The sequence below is a fragment of the Phalangium opilio genome, unplaced genomic scaffold (genome assembly GCF_054372755.1).
Source record: "Phalangium opilio isolate 3A_F unplaced genomic scaffold, DU_Popi_V2 ptg000011l_1, whole genome shotgun sequence".
Taxonomy (NCBI): Eukaryota; Metazoa; Arthropoda; class Arachnida; order Opiliones; family Phalangiidae; genus Phalangium; species Phalangium opilio.
In genome coordinates this window covers 9,636,696-9,653,433 of record NW_028324147.1, presented here as the reverse complement: position 1 = coordinate 9,653,433, position 16,738 = coordinate 9,636,696, and the positions used below count along the sequence as shown (strand labels likewise).

The following is a 16,738-nucleotide window of genomic DNA, read 5'->3' as shown; positions in this document are numbered from 1 at the left end:
TTACGGATTTCCAAAGAAAAAACAGTACCTATGGCCCATGGGGGGATTGAACCCACCACCTTCGCGTTAGTAGCACGACGCTCTAACCAACTTAGCTAATGGGCCACTCAGTTCATACGCTTTCCAAGATATCAAATATATTAAAATGAAGCCAAAACTTTACGGATTTCCAAAGAAAAAACAGTACCTATGGCCTATAGGGGGGATCGAATCCACGACCTTCGCATTATTAGCACGACGCTCTAGCCAACTGAGCTAATGGGCCACACTCTTAACACGCTTTCCAAGATATCAAATATATTAAAATGAAGCCAAAACTTTACGGATTTCCAAAGAAAAAACAGTACCTATGGCCCATGGGGGGATTGAACCCACCACCCTCGCGTTAGTAGCACGACGCTCTAACCAACTTAGCTAATGGGCCACTCAGTTCATACGCTTTCCAAGATATCAAATATATTAAAATGAAGCCAAAACTTTACGGATTTCCAAAGAAAAAACAGTACCTATGGCCTATAGGGGGGATCGAATCCACGAACTTCGCATTATTAGCACGACGCTCTAGCCAACTGAGCTAATGGGCCACACTCTTAACACGCTTTCCAAGATATCAAATATATTAAAATGAAGCCAAAACTTTACGGATTTCGAAAGAAAAAACAGTACCTATGGCCCATGGGGGGTTCGAATCCACGATCTTCGCGTTATTAGCACGACGCTCTAGCCAACTGAGCTAATGGGCCACACTCTTAACACGCTTTCCAAGATATCAAATATATTTAAATGAAGCCAAAACAATACGGATTTCCAAAGAATAAACAGTACCTATGGCCCAAGGGGGGATCTAACTCACGACCTTCAAGTTATTAGCACGACGCTCTAACCAACTGAGCTAATGGGCCACACACTTAACATGCTTTCCAAGATATCAAATATATTAAAATGAAGCCAAAACTTTACGGATTTCCAAAGAAAAAACAATACCTATAGCCCATGGGGGGATCGAACCCACGACCTTCGCGTTATTAGCACGACGCTCTAACCAACTGAGCTAATGGGCCACACAGTTCATACGCTTTCCAAGATATCAAATATATTAAAATGAAGCCAAACTTTACGGATTTCCAAAGGAAAAACAGTACCTATGGCCCATGGGGGGATCGAACCCACGACCTTCGCGTTATTAGCACGACGCTCTCACCAACTGAGCTAATGGGACACACAGTTCATACGCTTTCCAAGATATCAAATATATTAAAATGAAGCCAAAACTTTACGGATTTCCAAAGAAAAAACAGTACCTATGGCCCATGGGGGGATCGAACCCACGACCTTCGCGTTATTAGCACGACGCTCTAACCAACTGAGCTAATGGGCCACACAGCTCATACGCTTTCCAAGATATCAAATATATTAAAATGAAGCCAAAACTTTACGGATTTCCAAAGAAAAAACAGTACCTATGGCCCATGGGGGGATCGAACCCACGACCTTCGCGTTATTAGCACGACGCTCTAACCAACTGAGCTAATGGGCCACACAGTTCATACGCTTTCCAAGATATCAAATATATTAAATTGAAGCCAAACTTTACGGATTTCCAAAGGAAAAACAGTACCTATGGCCTATAGGGGGGATCGAATCCACGACCTTCGCATTATTAGCACGACGCTCTAACCAACTGAGCTAATGGGCCACACAGTTCATACGCTTTCCAAGATATCAAATATATTAAAATGAAGCCAAACTTTACGGATTTCCAAAGGAAAAACAGTACCTATGGCCCATGGGGGGATCGAACCCACGACCTTCGCGTTATTAGCACGACGCTCTAACCAACTGAGCTAATGGGCCACACAGCTCATACGCTTTCCAAGATATCAAATATATTAAAATGAAGCCAAAACTTTACGGATTTCCAAAGAAAAAACAGTACCTATGGCCCATGGGGGGATCGAACCCACGACCTTCGCGTTATTAGCACGACGCTCTCACCAACTGAGCTAATGGGCCACAAAGTTCATACGCTTTCCAAGATATCAACTATATTAAAATGAAGCAAAAACTTTACGGATTTCCAAAGGAAAAACAGTACCTATGGCCCATGGGGGGATCGAACCCACGACCTTCGCGTTATTAGCACGACGCTCTAACCAACTTAGCTAATGGGCCACTCAGTTCATACGCTTTCCAAGATATCAAATATATTAAAATGAAGCCAAAACTTTACGGATTTCCAAAGAAAAAACAGTACCTATGGCCTATAGGGGGGATCGAATCCACGACCTTCGCATTATTAGCACGACGCTCTAGCCAACTGAGCTAATGGGCCACACTCTTAACACGCTTTCCAAGATATCAAATATATTAAAATGAAGCCAAAACTTTACGGATTTCCAAAGAAAAAACAGTACCTATGGCCCATGGGGGGATTGAACCCACCACCTTCGCGTTAGTAGCACGACGCTCTAACCAACTTAGCTAATGGGCCACTCAGTTCATACGCTTTCCAAGATATCAAATATATTAAAATGAAGCCAAAACTTTACGGATTTCCAAAGAAAAAACAGTACCTATGGCCTATAGGGGGGATCGAATCCACGACCTTCGCATTATTAGCACGAGGCTCTAGCCAACTGAGCTAATGGGCCACACTCTTAACACGCTTTCCAAGATATCAAATATATTAAAATGAAGCCAAAACTTTACGGATTTCGAAAGAAAAAACAGTACCTATGGCCCATGGGGGGTTCGAATCCACGATCTTCGCGTTATTAGCACGACGCTCTAGCCAACTGAGCTAATGGGCCACACTCTTAACACGCTTTCCAAGATATCAAATATATTTAAATGAAGCCAAAACAATACGGATTTCCAAAGAATAAACAGTACCTATGGCCCAAGGGGGGATCTAACCCACGACCTTCAAGTTATTAGCACGACGCTCTAACCAACTGAGCTAATGGGCCACACACTTAACATGCTTTCCAAGATATCAAATATATTAAAATGAAGCCAAAACTTTACGGATTTCCAAAGAAAAAACAATACCTATAGCCCATGGGGGGATCGAACCCACGACCTTCGCGTTATTAGCACGACGCTCTAACCAACTGAGCTAATGGGCCACACAGTTCATACGCTTTCCAAGATATCAAATATATTAAAATGAAGCCAAACTTTACGGATTTCCAAAGGAAAAACAGTACCTATGGCCCATGGGGGGATCGAACCCACGACCTTCGCGTTATTAGCACGACGCTCTAACCAACTGAGCTAATGGGCCACACAGCTCATACGCTTTCCAAGATATCAAATATATTAAAATGAAGCCAAAACTTTACGGATTTCCAAAGAAAAAACAGTACCTATGGCCCATGGGGGGATCGAACCCACGACCTTCGCGTTATTAGCACGACGCTCTAAAAACTGAGCTAATGGGCCATACAGTTCATACGCTTTCCAAGATATCAAATATATTAAAATGAAGCCAAAACTTTACGGATTTCCAAAGAAAAAACAGTACCTATGGCCTATAGGGGGGATCGAATCCACGACCTTCGCATTATTAGCACGACGCTCTAGCCAACTGAGCTAATGGGCCACACTCTTAACACGCTTTCCAAGATATCAAATATATTAAAATGAAGCCAAAACTTTACGGATTTCCAAAGAAAAAACAGTACCTATGGCCCATGGGGGGATTGAACCCACCACCCTCGCGTTAGTAGCACGACGCTCTAACCAACTTAGCTAATGGGCCACTCAGTTCATACGCTTTCCAAGATATCAAATATATTAAAATGAAGCCAAAACTTTACGGATTTCCAAAGAAAAAACAGTACCTATGGCCTATAGGGGGGATCGAATCCACGAACTTCGCATTATTAGCACGACGCTCTAGCCAACTGAGCTAATGGGCCACACTCTTAACACGCTTTCCAAGATATCAAATATATTAAAATGAAGCCAAAACTTTACGGATTTCGAAAGAAAAAACAGTACCTATGGCCCATGGGGGGTTCGAATCCACGATCTTCGCGTTATTAGCACGACGCTCTAGCCAACTGAGCTAATGGGCCACACTCTTAACACGCTTTCCAAGATATCAAATATATTTAAATGAAGCCAAAACAATACGGATTTCCAAAGAATAAACAGTACCTATGGCCCAAGGGGGGATCTAACTCACGACCTTCAAGTTATTAGCACGACGCTCTAACCAACTGAGCTAATGGGCCACACACTTAACATGCTTTCCAAGATATCAAATATATTAAAATGAAGCCAAAACTTTACGGATTTCCAAAGAAAAAACAATACCTATAGCCCATGGGGGGATCGAACCCACGACCTTCGCGTTATTAGCACGACGCTCTAACCAACTGAGCTAATGGGCCACACAGTTCATACGCTTTCCAAGATATCAAATATATTAAAATGAAGCCAAACTTTACGGATTTCCAAAGGAAAAACAGTACCTATGGCCCATGGGGGGATCGAACCCACGACCTTCGCGTTATTAGCACGACGCTCTAACCAACTGAGCTAATGGGACACACAGTTCATACGCTTTCCAAGATATCAAATATATTAAAATGAAGCCAAAACTTTACGGATTTCCAAAGAAAAAACAGTACCTATGGCCCATGGGGGGATCGAACCCACGACCTTCGCGTTATTAGCACGACGCTCTAACAAACTGAGCTAATGGGCCATACAGTTCATACGCTTTCCAAGATATCAAATATATTAAAATGAAGCCAAAACTTTACGGATTTCCAAAGAAAAAACAGTACCTATGGCCCATGGGGGGATCGAACCCACGACCTTCGCGTTATTAGCACGACGCTCTCACCAACTGAGCTAATGGGCCACACAGTTCATACGCTTTCCAAGATATCAAATATATTAAATTGAAGCCAAACTTTACGGATTTCCAAAGGAAAAACAGTACCTATGGCCCATGGGGGGATCGAACCCACGACCTTCGCGTTATTAGCACGACGCTCTAACCAACTGAGCTAATGGGCCACACAGCTCATACGCTTTCCAAGATATCAAATATATTAAAATGAAGCCAAAACTTTACGGATTTCCAAAGAAAAAACAGTACCTATGGCCCATGGGGGGATCGAACCCACGACCTTCGCGTTATTAGCACGACGCTCTCACCAACTGAGCTAATGGGCCACAAAGTTCATACGCTTTCCAAGATATCAAATATATTAAAATGAAGCCAAAACTTTACGGATTTCCAAAGAAAAAACAGTACCTATGGCCTATAGGGGGGATCGAATCCACGACCTTCGCATTATTAGCACGACGCTCTAACCAACTGAGCTAATGGGCCACACAGTTCATACGCTTTCCAAGATATCAAATATATTAAAATGAAGCCAAACTTTACGGATTTCCAAAGGAAAAACAGTACCTATGGCCCATGGGGGGATCGAACCCACGACCTTCGCGTTATTAGCACGACGCTCTAACCAACTGAGCTAATGGGCCACACAGCTCATACGCTTTCCAAGATATCAAATATATTAAAATGAAGCCAAAACTTTACGGATTTCCAAAGAAAAAACAGTACCTATGGCCCATGGGGGGATCGAACCCACGACCTTCGCGTTAGTAGCACGACGCTCTAACCAACTTAGCTAATGGGCCACTCAGTTCATACGCTTTCCAAGATATCAAATATATTAAAATGAAGCCAAAACTTTACGGATTTCCAAAGAAAAAACAGTACCTATGGCCTATAGGGGGGATCGAATCCACGACCTTCGCATTATTAGCACGACGCTCTAGCCAACTGAGCTAATGGGCCACACTCTTAACACGCTTTCCAAGATATCAAATATATTAAAATGAAGCCAAAACTTTACGGATTTCGAAAGAAAAAACAGTACCTATGGCCCATGGGGGGTTCGAATCCACGATCTTCGCGTTATTAGCACGACGCTCTAGCCAACTGAGCTAATGGGCCACACTCTTAACACGCTTTCCAAGATATCAAATATATTTAAATGAAGCCAAAACAATACGGATTTCCAAAGAATAAACAGTACCTATGGCCCAAGGGGGGATCTAACTCACGACCTTCAAGTTATTAGCACGACGCTCTAACCAACTGAGCTAATGGGCCACACACTTAACATGCTTTCCAAGATATCAAATATATTAAAATGAAGCCAAAACTTTACGGATTTCCAAAGAAAAAACAATACCTATAGCCCATGGGGGGATCGAACCCACGACCTTCGCGTTATTAGCACGACGCTCTAACCAACTGAGCTAATGGGCCACACAGTTCATACGCTTTCCAAGATATCAAATATATTAAAATGAAGCCAAACTTTACGGATTTCCAAAGGAAAAACAGTACCTATGGCCCATGGGGGGATCGAACCCACGACCTTCGCGTTATTAGCACGACGCTCTAACCAACTGAGCTAATGGGCCACACAGCTCATACGCTTTCCAAGATATCAAATATATTAAAATGAAGCCAAAACTTTACGGATTTCCAAAGAAAAAACAGTACCTATGGCCCATGGGGGGATCGAACCCACGACCTTCGCGTTATTAGCACGACGCTCTAAAAACTGAGCTAATGGGCCATACAGTTCATACGCTTTCCAAGATATCAAATATATTAAAATGAAGCCAAAACTTTACGGATTTCCAAAGAAAAAACAGTACCTATGGCCCATGGGGGGATCGAACCCACGACCTTCGCGTTATTAGCACGACGCTCTCACCAACTGAGCTAATGGGCCACACAGTTCATACGCTTTCCAAGATATCAACTATATTAAAATGAAGCAAAAACTTTACGGATTTCCAAAGGAAAAACAGTACCTATGGCCCATGGGGGGATCGAACCCACGACCTTCGCGTTATTAGCACGACGCTCTAACCAACTTAGCTAATGGGCCACTCAGTTCATACGCTTTCCAAGATATCAAATATATTAAAATGAAGCCAAAACTTTACGGATTTCCAAAGAAAAAACAGTACCTATGGCCTATAGGGGGGATCGAATCCACGACCTTCGCATTATTAGCACGACGCTCTAGCCAACTGAGCTAATGGGCCACACTCTTAACACGCTTTCCAAGATATCGAAAATATTAAAATGAAGCCAAAACTTTACGGATTTCCAAAGAAAAAACAGTACCTATGGCCCATGGGGGGATTGAACCCAGGACCTTCGCGTTATTAGCACGACGCTCTAACCAACTGAGCTAATGGGCCACACAGTTAATACGCTTTCCAAGATATCAAATATATTAAAATGAAGCCAAACTTTACGGATTTCCAAAGGAAAAACAGTACCTATGGCCCATGTGGGGATCGAACCCACGACCTTCGCGTTATTAGCACGACGCTCTAACCAACTGAGCTAATGGGCCATACAGTTCATACGCTTTCCAAGATATCAAATATATTAAAATGAAGCCAAAACTTTACGGATTTCCAAAGAAAAAACAGTACCTATGGCCCATGGGGGGATCGAACCCACGACCTTCGCGTTATTAGCACGACGCTCTAACAAACTGAGCTAATGGGCCATACAGTTCATACGCTTTCCAAGATATCAAATATATTAAAATGAAGCCAAAACTTTACGGATTTCCAAAGAAAAAACAGTACCTATGGCCCATGGGGGGATCGAACCCACGACCTTCGTGTTATTAGCACGACGCTCTCACCAACTGAGCTAATGGGCCACACAGTTCATACGCTTTCCAAGATATCAACTATATTAAAATGAAGCAAAAACTTTACGGATTTCCAAAGGAAAAACAGTACCTATGGCCCATGGGGGGATCGAACCCACGACCTTCGCGTTATTAGCACGACGCTCTAACCAACTTAGCTAATGGGCCACTCAGTTCATACGCTTTCCAAGATATCAAATATATTAAAATGAAGCCAAAACTTTACGGATTTCCAAAGAAAAAACAGTACCTATGGCCTATAGGGGGGATCAAATCCACGACCTTCGCATTATTAGCACGACGCTCTAGCCAACTGAGCTAATGGGCCACACTCTTAACACGCTTTCCAAGATATCGAAAATATTAAAATGAAGCCAAAACTTTACGGATTTCCAAAGAAAAAACAGTACCTATGGCCCATGGGGGGTTTGAACCCACGACCTTCGCGTTATTAGCACGACGCTCTAACCAACTGAGCTAATGGGCCACACAGTTCATACGCTTTCCAAGATATCAAATATATTAAAATGAAGCCAAACTTTACGGATTTCCAAAGGAAAAACAGTACCTATGGCCCATGGGGGGATCGAACCCACGACCTTCGCGTTATTAGCACGACGCTCTAACCAACTGAGCTAATGGGCCACACAGTTCATACGCTTTCCAAGATATCAAATATATTAAAATGAAGCCAAACTTTACGGATTTCCAAAGGAAAAACAGTACCTATGGCCCATGGGGGGATCGAACCCACGACCTTCGCGTTATTAGCACGACGCTCTAACAAACTGAGCTAATGGGCCATACAGTTCATACGCTTTCCAAGATATCAAATATATTAAAATGAAGCCAAAACTTTACGGATTTCCAAAGGAAAAACAGTACCTATGGCCCATGGGGGGATCGAACCCACGACCTTCGCGTTATTAGCATGACTCTCTCACCAACTGAGCTAATGGGCCACACAGTTCATACGCTTTCCAAGATATCAACTATATTAAAATGAAGCAAAAACTTTACGGATTTCCAAAGAAAAAACAGTACCTATGGCCCATGGGGGGATCGAACCCACGACCTTCGCGTTATTAGCACGACGCTCTAACAAACTGAGCTAATGGGCCATACAGTTCATACGCTTTCCAAGATATCAAATATATTAAAATGAAGCCAAAACTTTACGGATTTCCAAAGAAAAAACAGTACCTATGGCCCATGGGGGGATCGAACCCACGACCTTCGCGTTATTAGCACGACGCTCTCACCAACTGAGCTAATGGCCCACACAGTTCATACGCTTTCCAAGATATCAACTATATTAAAATGAAGCAAAAACTTTACGGATTTCCAAAGGAAAAACAGTACCTATGGCCCATGGGGGGATCGAACCCACGACCTTCGCGTTATTAGCACGACGCTCTAACCAACTTAGCTAATGGGCCACTCAGTTCATACGCTTTCCAAGATATCAAATATATTAAAATGAAGCCAAAACTTTACGGATTTCCAAAGAAACAAGTTGGGAAAACCAAAATATTACCTCTCCGTGTCAAGAAGATTATATAAACTTAAAGTATCCAATGAAAACGTTATTATGTTTCTGAGTTGGGGTTTCCCATTTTTGTTGTTGTTTTGAAAAATATATCGCAATGCACGGGCCTTGATAGATATAGGAGGCAATGAATGAAATATATCACAATGCACGGGCCTTGATAGATATAAGAGGCAATGAAGGAAATATATCGCATGCACGGGCCTTGGTAGATATAGGAGGCAATGATAATCTCTCTCTTTGCACCAGAGGTTTATCTTTAATATTTAAATAAATATAATTATTTTTAATTATTTTAATCTTCAATAATTAACATTAATAATAGTTAAATCGTTTAAAATAAAGTTATACCTATTATCTTCTCAAACTTTGCTAATATTGACGTTTAAAGTTAAGGGTACCCCTCTTGCCCGCTTTTTTCAAATTTGGGGTATATATACGATTCGTTTCCATTATAATAGTAAGGAAAAAGTGCAATTGCGAAAACCTTTGGTGGCGATCCCACCTTAGGGAGGCTAGACGTTTCTCGTAACCCTAGCTGATCGCCGCGTATATCCTAAAACCAAACGATGATAATGGAGTAGAAGCCAATGATACAGATTGGTGTCTATGTGGAATAGACGGAAGACCAGTGGATGGTGGTGTTAGAAGCCAGTGTAAGTGCAGACTGGTGTCAATGTGGGATTGACAAAGAGCAGAAGATGGTGGTGATTAGAAGCCAGTAAGAACAGACTGGTGTCCGTGTGGGATGGACAAAGACCAGAAGATGGTGGTGTGAGAACTCAAGTAGAGGAGCCATTTCCGTGACTGTGAAAGCAGTTCGGAAATGGCGAACACGTTTGCTCCGATACGCAAACTGCGAACGCGGTCACGTGGGTGTAACAACGGACAGACAGACAGACACACAGACAGACACACACACAGACAGACACACACACAGACACGGCCGTTACAGAACCTCTCCTGGACTACGTCACACGGAGAGGTAAAAACAGTACCTATGGCCTATAGGGGGGATCGAATCCACGACCTTCGCATTATTAGCACGACGCTCTAGCCAACTGAGCTAATGGTACACTCTTAACACGCTTTCCAAGATATCGAAAATATTAAAATGAAGCCAAAACTTTACGGATTTCCAAAGAAAAAACAGTACCTATGGCCCATGGGGGGATTGAACCCACGACCTTCGCGTTATTAGCACGACGCTCTAACCAACTGAGCTAATGGGCCACTCATTTAACATGCTTTCCAAGATATCAAATATATTAAAATGAAGCCAAAACTTTACGGATTTCCAAAGAAAAAACAGTACCTATGGCCCATGGGGGGATTGAACCCACCACCTTCGCGTTATTAGCACGACGCTCTAACCAACTGAGCTAATGGGCCACACACTTAACATGCTTCCCAAGATATCATATATATTAAACTGAAGCCAAAATTTTACGGATTTCGAAAGAAAAAACAGTACCTATGGCCCATGGGGGGATTGAACCCACGACCTTCGCGTTATTAGCACGACGCTCTAACCAACTGAGCTAATGGGCCACAACACTTAACATGCTTTCCAAGATATCAAATATATTAAAATGAAGCCAAAACTTTACGGATTTCCAAAGAAAAAACAGTACCTATGGCCCATGGGGGGATCGAACCCACGACCTTCGCGTTATTAGCACGACGCTCTAACCAACTGAGCTAATGGGCCATACAGTTCATACGCTTTCCAAGATATCAAATATATTAAAATGAAGCCAAAACTTTACGGATTTCCAAAGAAAAAACAGTACCTATGGCCCATGGGGGGGATCGAATCCACGACCTTCGCATTATTAGCACGACGCTCTAGCCAACTGAGCTAATGGGCCACACTCTTAACACGCTTTCCAAGATATCAAATATATTAAAATGAAGCCAAAACTTTACGGATTTCCAAAGGAAAAACAGTACCTATGGCCCATGGGGGGATCGAACCCACGACCTTCGCGTTATTAGCACGACGCTCTAACCAACTGAGCTAATGGGCCACACAGCTCATACGCTTTCCAAGATATCAAATATATTAAAATGAAGCCAAAACTTTACGGATTTCCAAAGAAAAAACAGTACCTATGGCCCATGGGGGGATCGAACCCACGACCTTCGCGTTATTAGCACGACGCTCTAACAAACTGAGCTAATGGGCCATACAGTTCATACGCTTTCCAAGATATCAAATATATTAAAATGAAGCCAAAACTTTACGGATTTCCAAAGAAAAAACAGTACCTATGGCCCATGGGGGGATCGAACCCACGACCTTCGCGTTATTAGCACGACGCTCTCACCAACTGAGCTAATGGGCCACACAGTTCATACGCTTTCCAAGATATCAACTATATTAAAATGAAGCAAAAACTTTACGGATTTCCAAAGGAAAAACAGTACCTATGGCCCATGGGGGGATCGAACCCACGACCTTCGCGTTATTAGCACGACGCTCTAACCAACTTAGCTAATGGGCCACTCAGTTCATACGCTTTCCAAGATATCAAATATATTAAAATGAAGCCAAAACTTTACGGATTTCCAAAGAAAAAACAGTACCTATGGCCTATAGGGGGGATCGAATCCACGACCTTCGCATTATTAGCACGACGCTCTAGCCAACTGAGCTAATGGGCCACACTCTTAACACGCTTTCCAAGATATCGAAAATATTAAAATGAAGCCAAAACTTTACGGATTTCCAAAGAAAAAACAGTACCTATGGCCCATGGGGGGATTGAACCCACGACCTTCGCGTTATTAGCACGACGCTCTAACCAACTGAGCTAATGGGCCACACAGTTCATACGCTTTCCAAGATATCAAATATATTAAAATGAAGCCAAACTTTACGGATTTCCAAAGGAAAAACAGTACCTATGGCCCATGGGGGGATCGAACCCACGACCTTCGCGTTATTAGCACGACGCTCTAACCAACTGAGCTAATGGGCCACACAGTTCATACGCTTTCCAAGATATCAAATATATTAAAATGAAGCCAAACTTTACGGATTTCCAAAGGAAAAACAGTACCTATGGCCCATGGGGGGATCGAACCCACGACCTTCGCGTTATTAGCACGACGCTCTAACCAACTGAGCTAATGGGCCACACAGCTCATACGCTTTCCAAGATATCAAATATATTAAAATGAAGCCAAAACTTTACGGATTTCCAAAGAAAAAACAGTACCTATGGCCCATGGGGGGATCGAACCCACGACCTTCGCGTTATTAGCACGACGCTCTAACAAACTGAGCTAATGGGCCATACAGTTCATACGCTTTCCAAGATATCAAATATATTAAAATGAAGCCAAAACTTTACGGATTTCCAAAGGAAAAACAGTACCTATGGCCCATGGGGGGATCGAACCCACGACCTTCGCGTTATTAGCACGACGCTCTCACCAACTGAGCTAATGGGCCACACAGTTCATACGCTTTCCAAGATATCAACTATATTAAAATGAAGCAAAAACTTTACGGATTTCCAAAGGAAAAACAGTACCTATGGCCCATGGGGGGATCGAACCCACGACCTTCGCGTTATTAGCACGACGCTCTAACCAACTTAGCTAATGGGCCACTCAGTTTATACGCTTTCCAAGATATCAAATATATTAAAATGAAGCCAAAACTTTACGGATTTCCAAAGAAAAAACAGTACCTATGGCCTATAGGGGGGATCGAATCCACGACCTTCGCATTATTAGCACGACGCTCTAGCCAACTGAGCTAATGGGCCACACTCTTAACACGCTTTCCAAGATATCGAAAATATTAAAATGAAGCCAAAACTTTACGGATTTCCAAAGAAAAAACAGTACCTATGGCCCATGGGGGGATTGAACCCACGACCTTCGCGTTATTAGCACGACGCTCTAACCAACTGAGCTAATGGGCCACACAGTTCATACGCTTTCCAAGATATCAAATATATTAAAATGAAGCCAAACTTTACGGATTTCCAAAGGAAAAACAGTACCTATGGCCCATGGGGGATCGAACCCACGACCTTCGCGTTATTAGCACGACGCTCTAACCAACTGAGCTAATGGGCCACACAGTTCATACGCTTTCCAAGATATCAAATATATTAAAATGAAGCCAAACTTTACGGATTTCCAAAGGAAAAACAGTACCTATGGCCCATGGGGGGATCGAACCCACGACCTTCGCGTTATTAGCACGACGCTCTAACCAACTGAGCTAATGGGCCACACAGCTCATACGCTTTCCAAGATATCAAATATATTAAAATGAAGCCAAAACTTTACGGATTTCCAAAGAAAAAACAGTACCTATGGCCCATGGGGGGATCGAACCCACGACCTTCGCGTTATTAGCACGACGCTCTAACAAACTGAGCTAATGGGCCATACAGTTCATACGCTTTCCAAGATATCAAATATATTAAAATGAAGCCAAAACTTTACGGATTTCCAAAGGAAAAACAGTACCTATGGCCCATGGGGGGATCGAACCCACGACCTTCGCGTTATTAGCACGACGCTCTCACCAACTGAGCTAATGGGCCACACAGTTCATACGCTTTCCAAGATATCAACTATATTAAAATGAAGCAAAAACTTTACGGATTTCCAAAGGAAAAACAGTACCTATGGCCCATGGGGGGATCGAACCCACGACCTTCGCGTTATTAGCACGACGCTCTAACCAACTTAGCTAATGGGCCACTCAGTTCATACGCTTTCCAAGATATCAAATATATTAAAATGAAGCCAAAACTTTACGGATTTCCAAAGAAAAAACAGTACCTATGGCCTATAGGGGGGATCGAATCCACGACCTTCGCATTATTAGCACGACGCTCTAGCCAACTGAGCTAATGGTACACTCTTAACACTCTTTCCAAGATATCGAAAATATTAAAATGAAGCCAAAACTTTACGGATTTAAAAAGAAAAAGCAGTACCTATGGCCCATGGGGGGATTGAACCCACGACCTTCGCGTTATTAGCACGACGCTCTAACCAACTGAGCTAATGGGCCACTCACTTAACATGCTTTCCAAGATATCAAATATATTAAAATGAAGCCAAACTTTACGGATTTCCAAAGAAAAAACAGTACCTATGGCCCATGGGGGGATTGAACCCACCACCTTCGCGTTATTAGCACGACGCTCTAACCAACTGAGCTAATGGGCCACACACTTAACATGCTTTCCAAGATATCAAATATATTAAAATGAAGCCAAAACTTTACGGATTTCCAAAGAAAAAACAGTACCTATGGCCCATGGGGGGATCGAACCCACGACCTTCGCGTTATTAGCACGACGCTCTAACTAACTGAGCTAATGGGCCACACACTTAACATGCTTCCCAAGATATCATATATATTAAACTGAAGCCAAAATTTTACGGATTTCGAAAGAAAAAACAGTACCTATGGCCCATGGGGGGATTGAACCCACGACCTTCGCGTTATTAGCACGACGCTCTAACCAACTGAGCTAATGGGCCACACACTTAACATGCTTTCCAAGATATCAAATATATTAAAATGAAGCCAAAACTTTACGGATTTCCAAAGAAAAAACAGTACCTATGGCCCATGGGGGGATCGAACCCACGACCTTCGCGTTATTAGCACGACGCTCTAACCAACTGAGCTAATGGGCCATACAGTTCATACGCTTTCCAAGATATCAAATATATTAAAATGAAGCCAAAACTTTACGGATTTCCAAAGAAAAAACAGTACCTATGGCCCACGACCTTCGCGTTATTAGCACGACGCTCTCACCAACTGAGCTAATGGGCCACACAGTTCATACGCTTTCCAAGATATCAACTATATTAAAATGAAGCAAAAACTTTACGGATTTCCAAAGGAAAAACAGTACCTATGGCCCATGGGGGGATCGAACCCACGACCTTCGCGTTATTCGCACGACGCTCTAACCAACTTAGCTAATGGGCCACTCAGTTCATACGCTTTCCAAGATATCAAATATATTAAAATGAAGCCAAAACTTTACGGATTTCCAAAGAAAAAACAGTACCTATGGCCCATGGGGGGATCGAACCCACGACCTTCGCGTTATTAGCACGACGCTCTCACCAACTGAGCTAATGGGCCACACAGTTCATACGCTTTCCAAGATATCAACTATATTAAAATGAAGCAAAAACTTTACGGATTTCCAAAGGAAAAACAGTACCTATGGCCCATGGGGGGATCGAACCCACGACCTTCGCGTTATTCGCACGACGCTCTAACCAACTTAGCTAATGGGCCACTCAGTTCATACGCTTTCCAAGATATCAAATATATTAAAATGAAGCCAAAACTTTACGGATTTCCAAAGAAAAAACAGTACCTATGGCCTATGGGGGGGATCGAATCCACGACCTTCGCATTATTAGCACGACGCTCTAGCCAATTGAGCTAATGGGCCACACTCTTAACACGCTTTCCAAGATATCAAATATATTAAAATGAAGCCAAAACTTTACGGATTTCCAAAGAAAAAACAGTACCTATGGCCCATGGGGGGATTGAACCCACCACCTTCGCGTTAGTAGCACGACGCTCTAACCAACTTAGCTAATGGGCCACTCAGTTCATACGCTTTCCAAGATATCAAATATATTAAAATGAAGCCAAAACTTTACGGATTTCCAAAGAAAAAACAGTACCTATGGCCTATAGGGGGGATCGAATCCACGACCTTCGCATTATTAGCACGACGCTCTAGCCAACTGAGCTAATGGGCCACACTCTTAACACGCTTTCCAAGATATCAAATATATTAAAATGAAGCCAAAACTTTACGGATTTCCAAAGAAAAAACAGTACCTATGGCCCATGGGGGGATCGAACCCACGACCTTCGCGTTATTCGCACGACGCTCTAACCAACTTAGCTAATGGGCCACTCAGTTCATACGCTTTCCAAGATATCAAATATATTAAAATGAAGCCAAAACTTTACGGATTTCCAAAGAAAAAACAGTACCTATGGCCCATGGGGGGATTGAACCCACGACCTTCGCGTTATTAGCACGACGCTCTAACCAACTGAGCTAATGGGCCACTCACTTAACATGCTTTCCAAGATATCAAATATATTAAAATGAAGCCAAACCTTTACGGATTTCCAAAGAAAAAACAGTACCTATGGTCCATGGGGGGATTGAACCCACCACCTTCGCGTTAGTAGCACGACGCTCTAACCAACTGAGCTAATGGGCCACACACTTAACATGCTTTCCAAGATATCAAATATATTAAAATGAAGCCAAAACTTTACGGATTTCCAAAGAAAAAACAGTACCTATGGCCCATGGGGGGATCGAACCCACGACCTTCGCGTTATTAGCACGACGCTCTAACCAACTGAGCTAATGGGCCACACACTTAACATGCTTCCCAAGATATCATATATATTAAAATGAAG

General features: G+C 42.7%; 80 non-coding genes across 80 annotated transcripts; all 80 read right to left on the bottom strand.

The window, feature by feature from the left end:
• Positions 1-31: 31 nt before the first annotated feature.
• On the bottom strand, positions 32-105 carry TRNAS-ACU (transfer RNA serine (anticodon ACU)). Its single transcript has one exon. It is a non-coding gene; the product is annotated as a tRNA-Ser (tRNA).
• Positions 106-350: 245 nt separating this feature from the next.
• TRNAS-ACU (transfer RNA serine (anticodon ACU)) lies at positions 351-424 on the bottom strand. Its single transcript has one exon. It is a non-coding gene; the product is annotated as a tRNA-Ser (tRNA).
• A 245-nt stretch (positions 425-669) lies between these two features.
• TRNAI-AAU (transfer RNA isoleucine (anticodon AAU)) lies at positions 670-743 on the bottom strand. Its single transcript has one exon. It is a non-coding gene; the product is annotated as a tRNA-Ile (tRNA).
• Positions 744-987: 244 nt separating this feature from the next.
• TRNAI-AAU (transfer RNA isoleucine (anticodon AAU)) lies at positions 988-1,061 on the bottom strand. The gene has a single exon. It is a non-coding gene; the product is annotated as a tRNA-Ile (tRNA).
• An 84-nt stretch (positions 1,062-1,145) lies between these two features.
• Positions 1,146-1,219, bottom strand: TRNAI-AAU (transfer RNA isoleucine (anticodon AAU)). The gene has a single exon. It is a non-coding gene; the product is annotated as a tRNA-Ile (tRNA).
• An 85-nt stretch (positions 1,220-1,304) lies between these two features.
• On the bottom strand, positions 1,305-1,378 carry TRNAI-AAU (transfer RNA isoleucine (anticodon AAU)). The gene has a single exon. It is a non-coding gene; the product is annotated as a tRNA-Ile (tRNA).
• An 85-nt stretch (positions 1,379-1,463) lies between these two features.
• Positions 1,464-1,537, bottom strand: TRNAI-AAU (transfer RNA isoleucine (anticodon AAU)). Its single transcript has one exon. It is a non-coding gene; the product is annotated as a tRNA-Ile (tRNA).
• An 84-nt stretch (positions 1,538-1,621) lies between these two features.
• On the bottom strand, positions 1,622-1,696 carry TRNAI-AAU (transfer RNA isoleucine (anticodon AAU)). Its single transcript has one exon. It is a non-coding gene; the product is annotated as a tRNA-Ile (tRNA).
• Positions 1,697-1,780: 84 nt separating this feature from the next.
• TRNAI-AAU (transfer RNA isoleucine (anticodon AAU)) lies at positions 1,781-1,854 on the bottom strand. Its single transcript has one exon. It is a non-coding gene; the product is annotated as a tRNA-Ile (tRNA).
• An 85-nt stretch (positions 1,855-1,939) lies between these two features.
• On the bottom strand, positions 1,940-2,013 carry TRNAI-AAU (transfer RNA isoleucine (anticodon AAU)). Its single transcript has one exon. It is a non-coding gene; the product is annotated as a tRNA-Ile (tRNA).
• An 85-nt stretch (positions 2,014-2,098) lies between these two features.
• TRNAI-AAU (transfer RNA isoleucine (anticodon AAU)) lies at positions 2,099-2,172 on the bottom strand. Its single transcript has one exon. It is a non-coding gene; the product is annotated as a tRNA-Ile (tRNA).
• A 245-nt stretch (positions 2,173-2,417) lies between these two features.
• On the bottom strand, positions 2,418-2,491 carry TRNAS-ACU (transfer RNA serine (anticodon ACU)). The gene has a single exon. It is a non-coding gene; the product is annotated as a tRNA-Ser (tRNA).
• A 245-nt stretch (positions 2,492-2,736) lies between these two features.
• Positions 2,737-2,810, bottom strand: TRNAI-AAU (transfer RNA isoleucine (anticodon AAU)). Its single transcript has one exon. It is a non-coding gene; the product is annotated as a tRNA-Ile (tRNA).
• An 85-nt stretch (positions 2,811-2,895) lies between these two features.
• Positions 2,896-2,969, bottom strand: TRNAI-AAU (transfer RNA isoleucine (anticodon AAU)). Its single transcript has one exon. It is a non-coding gene; the product is annotated as a tRNA-Ile (tRNA).
• Positions 2,970-3,054: 85 nt separating this feature from the next.
• TRNAI-AAU (transfer RNA isoleucine (anticodon AAU)) lies at positions 3,055-3,128 on the bottom strand. Its single transcript has one exon. It is a non-coding gene; the product is annotated as a tRNA-Ile (tRNA).
• An 84-nt stretch (positions 3,129-3,212) lies between these two features.
• On the bottom strand, positions 3,213-3,286 carry TRNAI-AAU (transfer RNA isoleucine (anticodon AAU)). Its single transcript has one exon. It is a non-coding gene; the product is annotated as a tRNA-Ile (tRNA).
• Positions 3,287-3,371: 85 nt separating this feature from the next.
• TRNAI-AAU (transfer RNA isoleucine (anticodon AAU)) lies at positions 3,372-3,444 on the bottom strand. The gene has a single exon. It is a non-coding gene; the product is annotated as a tRNA-Ile (tRNA).
• A 245-nt stretch (positions 3,445-3,689) lies between these two features.
• On the bottom strand, positions 3,690-3,763 carry TRNAS-ACU (transfer RNA serine (anticodon ACU)). Its single transcript has one exon. It is a non-coding gene; the product is annotated as a tRNA-Ser (tRNA).
• Positions 3,764-4,008: 245 nt separating this feature from the next.
• TRNAI-AAU (transfer RNA isoleucine (anticodon AAU)) lies at positions 4,009-4,082 on the bottom strand. The gene has a single exon. It is a non-coding gene; the product is annotated as a tRNA-Ile (tRNA).
• A 244-nt stretch (positions 4,083-4,326) lies between these two features.
• Positions 4,327-4,400, bottom strand: TRNAI-AAU (transfer RNA isoleucine (anticodon AAU)). Its single transcript has one exon. It is a non-coding gene; the product is annotated as a tRNA-Ile (tRNA).
• Positions 4,401-4,484: 84 nt separating this feature from the next.
• Positions 4,485-4,558, bottom strand: TRNAI-AAU (transfer RNA isoleucine (anticodon AAU)). Its single transcript has one exon. It is a non-coding gene; the product is annotated as a tRNA-Ile (tRNA).
• Positions 4,559-4,643: 85 nt separating this feature from the next.
• TRNAI-AAU (transfer RNA isoleucine (anticodon AAU)) lies at positions 4,644-4,717 on the bottom strand. The gene has a single exon. It is a non-coding gene; the product is annotated as a tRNA-Ile (tRNA).
• Positions 4,718-4,802: 85 nt separating this feature from the next.
• Positions 4,803-4,876, bottom strand: TRNAI-AAU (transfer RNA isoleucine (anticodon AAU)). Its single transcript has one exon. It is a non-coding gene; the product is annotated as a tRNA-Ile (tRNA).
• Positions 4,877-4,960: 84 nt separating this feature from the next.
• On the bottom strand, positions 4,961-5,034 carry TRNAI-AAU (transfer RNA isoleucine (anticodon AAU)). The gene has a single exon. It is a non-coding gene; the product is annotated as a tRNA-Ile (tRNA).
• An 85-nt stretch (positions 5,035-5,119) lies between these two features.
• Positions 5,120-5,193, bottom strand: TRNAI-AAU (transfer RNA isoleucine (anticodon AAU)). The gene has a single exon. It is a non-coding gene; the product is annotated as a tRNA-Ile (tRNA).
• An 85-nt stretch (positions 5,194-5,278) lies between these two features.
• TRNAI-AAU (transfer RNA isoleucine (anticodon AAU)) lies at positions 5,279-5,353 on the bottom strand. The gene has a single exon. It is a non-coding gene; the product is annotated as a tRNA-Ile (tRNA).
• Positions 5,354-5,437: 84 nt separating this feature from the next.
• Positions 5,438-5,511, bottom strand: TRNAI-AAU (transfer RNA isoleucine (anticodon AAU)). Its single transcript has one exon. It is a non-coding gene; the product is annotated as a tRNA-Ile (tRNA).
• Positions 5,512-5,596: 85 nt separating this feature from the next.
• Positions 5,597-5,670, bottom strand: TRNAS-ACU (transfer RNA serine (anticodon ACU)). Its single transcript has one exon. It is a non-coding gene; the product is annotated as a tRNA-Ser (tRNA).
• Positions 5,671-5,915: 245 nt separating this feature from the next.
• TRNAI-AAU (transfer RNA isoleucine (anticodon AAU)) lies at positions 5,916-5,989 on the bottom strand. Its single transcript has one exon. It is a non-coding gene; the product is annotated as a tRNA-Ile (tRNA).
• A 244-nt stretch (positions 5,990-6,233) lies between these two features.
• TRNAI-AAU (transfer RNA isoleucine (anticodon AAU)) lies at positions 6,234-6,307 on the bottom strand. Its single transcript has one exon. It is a non-coding gene; the product is annotated as a tRNA-Ile (tRNA).
• An 84-nt stretch (positions 6,308-6,391) lies between these two features.
• On the bottom strand, positions 6,392-6,465 carry TRNAI-AAU (transfer RNA isoleucine (anticodon AAU)). The gene has a single exon. It is a non-coding gene; the product is annotated as a tRNA-Ile (tRNA).
• An 85-nt stretch (positions 6,466-6,550) lies between these two features.
• TRNAI-AAU (transfer RNA isoleucine (anticodon AAU)) lies at positions 6,551-6,623 on the bottom strand. Its single transcript has one exon. It is a non-coding gene; the product is annotated as a tRNA-Ile (tRNA).
• Positions 6,624-6,708: 85 nt separating this feature from the next.
• TRNAI-AAU (transfer RNA isoleucine (anticodon AAU)) lies at positions 6,709-6,782 on the bottom strand. Its single transcript has one exon. It is a non-coding gene; the product is annotated as a tRNA-Ile (tRNA).
• Positions 6,783-6,867: 85 nt separating this feature from the next.
• On the bottom strand, positions 6,868-6,941 carry TRNAI-AAU (transfer RNA isoleucine (anticodon AAU)). Its single transcript has one exon. It is a non-coding gene; the product is annotated as a tRNA-Ile (tRNA).
• A 245-nt stretch (positions 6,942-7,186) lies between these two features.
• On the bottom strand, positions 7,187-7,260 carry TRNAI-AAU (transfer RNA isoleucine (anticodon AAU)). The gene has a single exon. It is a non-coding gene; the product is annotated as a tRNA-Ile (tRNA).
• An 84-nt stretch (positions 7,261-7,344) lies between these two features.
• Positions 7,345-7,418, bottom strand: TRNAI-AAU (transfer RNA isoleucine (anticodon AAU)). The gene has a single exon. It is a non-coding gene; the product is annotated as a tRNA-Ile (tRNA).
• Positions 7,419-7,503: 85 nt separating this feature from the next.
• On the bottom strand, positions 7,504-7,577 carry TRNAI-AAU (transfer RNA isoleucine (anticodon AAU)). The gene has a single exon. It is a non-coding gene; the product is annotated as a tRNA-Ile (tRNA).
• Positions 7,578-7,662: 85 nt separating this feature from the next.
• On the bottom strand, positions 7,663-7,736 carry TRNAI-AAU (transfer RNA isoleucine (anticodon AAU)). Its single transcript has one exon. It is a non-coding gene; the product is annotated as a tRNA-Ile (tRNA).
• Positions 7,737-7,821: 85 nt separating this feature from the next.
• TRNAI-AAU (transfer RNA isoleucine (anticodon AAU)) lies at positions 7,822-7,895 on the bottom strand. The gene has a single exon. It is a non-coding gene; the product is annotated as a tRNA-Ile (tRNA).
• Positions 7,896-8,140: 245 nt separating this feature from the next.
• On the bottom strand, positions 8,141-8,214 carry TRNAI-AAU (transfer RNA isoleucine (anticodon AAU)). Its single transcript has one exon. It is a non-coding gene; the product is annotated as a tRNA-Ile (tRNA).
• An 84-nt stretch (positions 8,215-8,298) lies between these two features.
• TRNAI-AAU (transfer RNA isoleucine (anticodon AAU)) lies at positions 8,299-8,372 on the bottom strand. The gene has a single exon. It is a non-coding gene; the product is annotated as a tRNA-Ile (tRNA).
• An 84-nt stretch (positions 8,373-8,456) lies between these two features.
• TRNAI-AAU (transfer RNA isoleucine (anticodon AAU)) lies at positions 8,457-8,530 on the bottom strand. The gene has a single exon. It is a non-coding gene; the product is annotated as a tRNA-Ile (tRNA).
• Positions 8,531-8,615: 85 nt separating this feature from the next.
• TRNAI-AAU (transfer RNA isoleucine (anticodon AAU)) lies at positions 8,616-8,689 on the bottom strand. The gene has a single exon. It is a non-coding gene; the product is annotated as a tRNA-Ile (tRNA).
• Positions 8,690-8,774: 85 nt separating this feature from the next.
• On the bottom strand, positions 8,775-8,848 carry TRNAI-AAU (transfer RNA isoleucine (anticodon AAU)). The gene has a single exon. It is a non-coding gene; the product is annotated as a tRNA-Ile (tRNA).
• Positions 8,849-8,933: 85 nt separating this feature from the next.
• On the bottom strand, positions 8,934-9,007 carry TRNAI-AAU (transfer RNA isoleucine (anticodon AAU)). Its single transcript has one exon. It is a non-coding gene; the product is annotated as a tRNA-Ile (tRNA).
• An 85-nt stretch (positions 9,008-9,092) lies between these two features.
• Positions 9,093-9,166, bottom strand: TRNAI-AAU (transfer RNA isoleucine (anticodon AAU)). Its single transcript has one exon. It is a non-coding gene; the product is annotated as a tRNA-Ile (tRNA).
• A 1,269-nt stretch (positions 9,167-10,435) lies between these two features.
• On the bottom strand, positions 10,436-10,509 carry TRNAI-AAU (transfer RNA isoleucine (anticodon AAU)). Its single transcript has one exon. It is a non-coding gene; the product is annotated as a tRNA-Ile (tRNA).
• Positions 10,510-10,594: 85 nt separating this feature from the next.
• Positions 10,595-10,668, bottom strand: TRNAI-AAU (transfer RNA isoleucine (anticodon AAU)). Its single transcript has one exon. It is a non-coding gene; the product is annotated as a tRNA-Ile (tRNA).
• Positions 10,669-10,753: 85 nt separating this feature from the next.
• On the bottom strand, positions 10,754-10,827 carry TRNAI-AAU (transfer RNA isoleucine (anticodon AAU)). Its single transcript has one exon. It is a non-coding gene; the product is annotated as a tRNA-Ile (tRNA).
• An 86-nt stretch (positions 10,828-10,913) lies between these two features.
• TRNAI-AAU (transfer RNA isoleucine (anticodon AAU)) lies at positions 10,914-10,987 on the bottom strand. Its single transcript has one exon. It is a non-coding gene; the product is annotated as a tRNA-Ile (tRNA).
• Positions 10,988-11,072: 85 nt separating this feature from the next.
• Positions 11,073-11,147, bottom strand: TRNAI-AAU (transfer RNA isoleucine (anticodon AAU)). Its single transcript has one exon. It is a non-coding gene; the product is annotated as a tRNA-Ile (tRNA).
• An 85-nt stretch (positions 11,148-11,232) lies between these two features.
• Positions 11,233-11,306, bottom strand: TRNAI-AAU (transfer RNA isoleucine (anticodon AAU)). The gene has a single exon. It is a non-coding gene; the product is annotated as a tRNA-Ile (tRNA).
• An 85-nt stretch (positions 11,307-11,391) lies between these two features.
• TRNAI-AAU (transfer RNA isoleucine (anticodon AAU)) lies at positions 11,392-11,465 on the bottom strand. The gene has a single exon. It is a non-coding gene; the product is annotated as a tRNA-Ile (tRNA).
• Positions 11,466-11,550: 85 nt separating this feature from the next.
• On the bottom strand, positions 11,551-11,624 carry TRNAI-AAU (transfer RNA isoleucine (anticodon AAU)). Its single transcript has one exon. It is a non-coding gene; the product is annotated as a tRNA-Ile (tRNA).
• Positions 11,625-11,709: 85 nt separating this feature from the next.
• On the bottom strand, positions 11,710-11,783 carry TRNAI-AAU (transfer RNA isoleucine (anticodon AAU)). Its single transcript has one exon. It is a non-coding gene; the product is annotated as a tRNA-Ile (tRNA).
• Positions 11,784-12,028: 245 nt separating this feature from the next.
• TRNAI-AAU (transfer RNA isoleucine (anticodon AAU)) lies at positions 12,029-12,102 on the bottom strand. Its single transcript has one exon. It is a non-coding gene; the product is annotated as a tRNA-Ile (tRNA).
• An 84-nt stretch (positions 12,103-12,186) lies between these two features.
• Positions 12,187-12,260, bottom strand: TRNAI-AAU (transfer RNA isoleucine (anticodon AAU)). Its single transcript has one exon. It is a non-coding gene; the product is annotated as a tRNA-Ile (tRNA).
• An 84-nt stretch (positions 12,261-12,344) lies between these two features.
• Positions 12,345-12,418, bottom strand: TRNAI-AAU (transfer RNA isoleucine (anticodon AAU)). The gene has a single exon. It is a non-coding gene; the product is annotated as a tRNA-Ile (tRNA).
• An 85-nt stretch (positions 12,419-12,503) lies between these two features.
• TRNAI-AAU (transfer RNA isoleucine (anticodon AAU)) lies at positions 12,504-12,577 on the bottom strand. The gene has a single exon. It is a non-coding gene; the product is annotated as a tRNA-Ile (tRNA).
• An 85-nt stretch (positions 12,578-12,662) lies between these two features.
• Positions 12,663-12,736, bottom strand: TRNAI-AAU (transfer RNA isoleucine (anticodon AAU)). Its single transcript has one exon. It is a non-coding gene; the product is annotated as a tRNA-Ile (tRNA).
• Positions 12,737-12,821: 85 nt separating this feature from the next.
• On the bottom strand, positions 12,822-12,895 carry TRNAI-AAU (transfer RNA isoleucine (anticodon AAU)). Its single transcript has one exon. It is a non-coding gene; the product is annotated as a tRNA-Ile (tRNA).
• Positions 12,896-13,140: 245 nt separating this feature from the next.
• On the bottom strand, positions 13,141-13,214 carry TRNAI-AAU (transfer RNA isoleucine (anticodon AAU)). Its single transcript has one exon. It is a non-coding gene; the product is annotated as a tRNA-Ile (tRNA).
• Positions 13,215-13,298: 84 nt separating this feature from the next.
• TRNAI-AAU (transfer RNA isoleucine (anticodon AAU)) lies at positions 13,299-13,371 on the bottom strand. The gene has a single exon. It is a non-coding gene; the product is annotated as a tRNA-Ile (tRNA).
• Positions 13,372-13,455: 84 nt separating this feature from the next.
• TRNAI-AAU (transfer RNA isoleucine (anticodon AAU)) lies at positions 13,456-13,529 on the bottom strand. Its single transcript has one exon. It is a non-coding gene; the product is annotated as a tRNA-Ile (tRNA).
• Positions 13,530-13,614: 85 nt separating this feature from the next.
• Positions 13,615-13,688, bottom strand: TRNAI-AAU (transfer RNA isoleucine (anticodon AAU)). The gene has a single exon. It is a non-coding gene; the product is annotated as a tRNA-Ile (tRNA).
• An 85-nt stretch (positions 13,689-13,773) lies between these two features.
• Positions 13,774-13,847, bottom strand: TRNAI-AAU (transfer RNA isoleucine (anticodon AAU)). The gene has a single exon. It is a non-coding gene; the product is annotated as a tRNA-Ile (tRNA).
• An 85-nt stretch (positions 13,848-13,932) lies between these two features.
• TRNAI-AAU (transfer RNA isoleucine (anticodon AAU)) lies at positions 13,933-14,006 on the bottom strand. Its single transcript has one exon. It is a non-coding gene; the product is annotated as a tRNA-Ile (tRNA).
• Positions 14,007-14,249: 243 nt separating this feature from the next.
• TRNAI-AAU (transfer RNA isoleucine (anticodon AAU)) lies at positions 14,250-14,323 on the bottom strand. The gene has a single exon. It is a non-coding gene; the product is annotated as a tRNA-Ile (tRNA).
• Positions 14,324-14,407: 84 nt separating this feature from the next.
• TRNAI-AAU (transfer RNA isoleucine (anticodon AAU)) lies at positions 14,408-14,481 on the bottom strand. Its single transcript has one exon. It is a non-coding gene; the product is annotated as a tRNA-Ile (tRNA).
• An 85-nt stretch (positions 14,482-14,566) lies between these two features.
• On the bottom strand, positions 14,567-14,640 carry TRNAI-AAU (transfer RNA isoleucine (anticodon AAU)). Its single transcript has one exon. It is a non-coding gene; the product is annotated as a tRNA-Ile (tRNA).
• Positions 14,641-14,725: 85 nt separating this feature from the next.
• Positions 14,726-14,799, bottom strand: TRNAI-AAU (transfer RNA isoleucine (anticodon AAU)). The gene has a single exon. It is a non-coding gene; the product is annotated as a tRNA-Ile (tRNA).
• Positions 14,800-14,884: 85 nt separating this feature from the next.
• TRNAI-AAU (transfer RNA isoleucine (anticodon AAU)) lies at positions 14,885-14,958 on the bottom strand. The gene has a single exon. It is a non-coding gene; the product is annotated as a tRNA-Ile (tRNA).
• A 227-nt stretch (positions 14,959-15,185) lies between these two features.
• TRNAI-AAU (transfer RNA isoleucine (anticodon AAU)) lies at positions 15,186-15,259 on the bottom strand. The gene has a single exon. It is a non-coding gene; the product is annotated as a tRNA-Ile (tRNA).
• Positions 15,260-15,344: 85 nt separating this feature from the next.
• TRNAI-AAU (transfer RNA isoleucine (anticodon AAU)) lies at positions 15,345-15,418 on the bottom strand. Its single transcript has one exon. It is a non-coding gene; the product is annotated as a tRNA-Ile (tRNA).
• An 85-nt stretch (positions 15,419-15,503) lies between these two features.
• Positions 15,504-15,577, bottom strand: TRNAI-AAU (transfer RNA isoleucine (anticodon AAU)). Its single transcript has one exon. It is a non-coding gene; the product is annotated as a tRNA-Ile (tRNA).
• A 245-nt stretch (positions 15,578-15,822) lies between these two features.
• Positions 15,823-15,896, bottom strand: TRNAS-ACU (transfer RNA serine (anticodon ACU)). Its single transcript has one exon. It is a non-coding gene; the product is annotated as a tRNA-Ser (tRNA).
• A 245-nt stretch (positions 15,897-16,141) lies between these two features.
• TRNAI-AAU (transfer RNA isoleucine (anticodon AAU)) lies at positions 16,142-16,215 on the bottom strand. Its single transcript has one exon. It is a non-coding gene; the product is annotated as a tRNA-Ile (tRNA).
• Positions 16,216-16,300: 85 nt separating this feature from the next.
• Positions 16,301-16,374, bottom strand: TRNAI-AAU (transfer RNA isoleucine (anticodon AAU)). The gene has a single exon. It is a non-coding gene; the product is annotated as a tRNA-Ile (tRNA).
• Positions 16,375-16,459: 85 nt separating this feature from the next.
• On the bottom strand, positions 16,460-16,533 carry TRNAS-ACU (transfer RNA serine (anticodon ACU)). Its single transcript has one exon. It is a non-coding gene; the product is annotated as a tRNA-Ser (tRNA).
• An 85-nt stretch (positions 16,534-16,618) lies between these two features.
• Positions 16,619-16,692, bottom strand: TRNAI-AAU (transfer RNA isoleucine (anticodon AAU)). The gene has a single exon. It is a non-coding gene; the product is annotated as a tRNA-Ile (tRNA).
• Between the last annotated feature and the right edge of the window lie 46 nt (positions 16,693-16,738).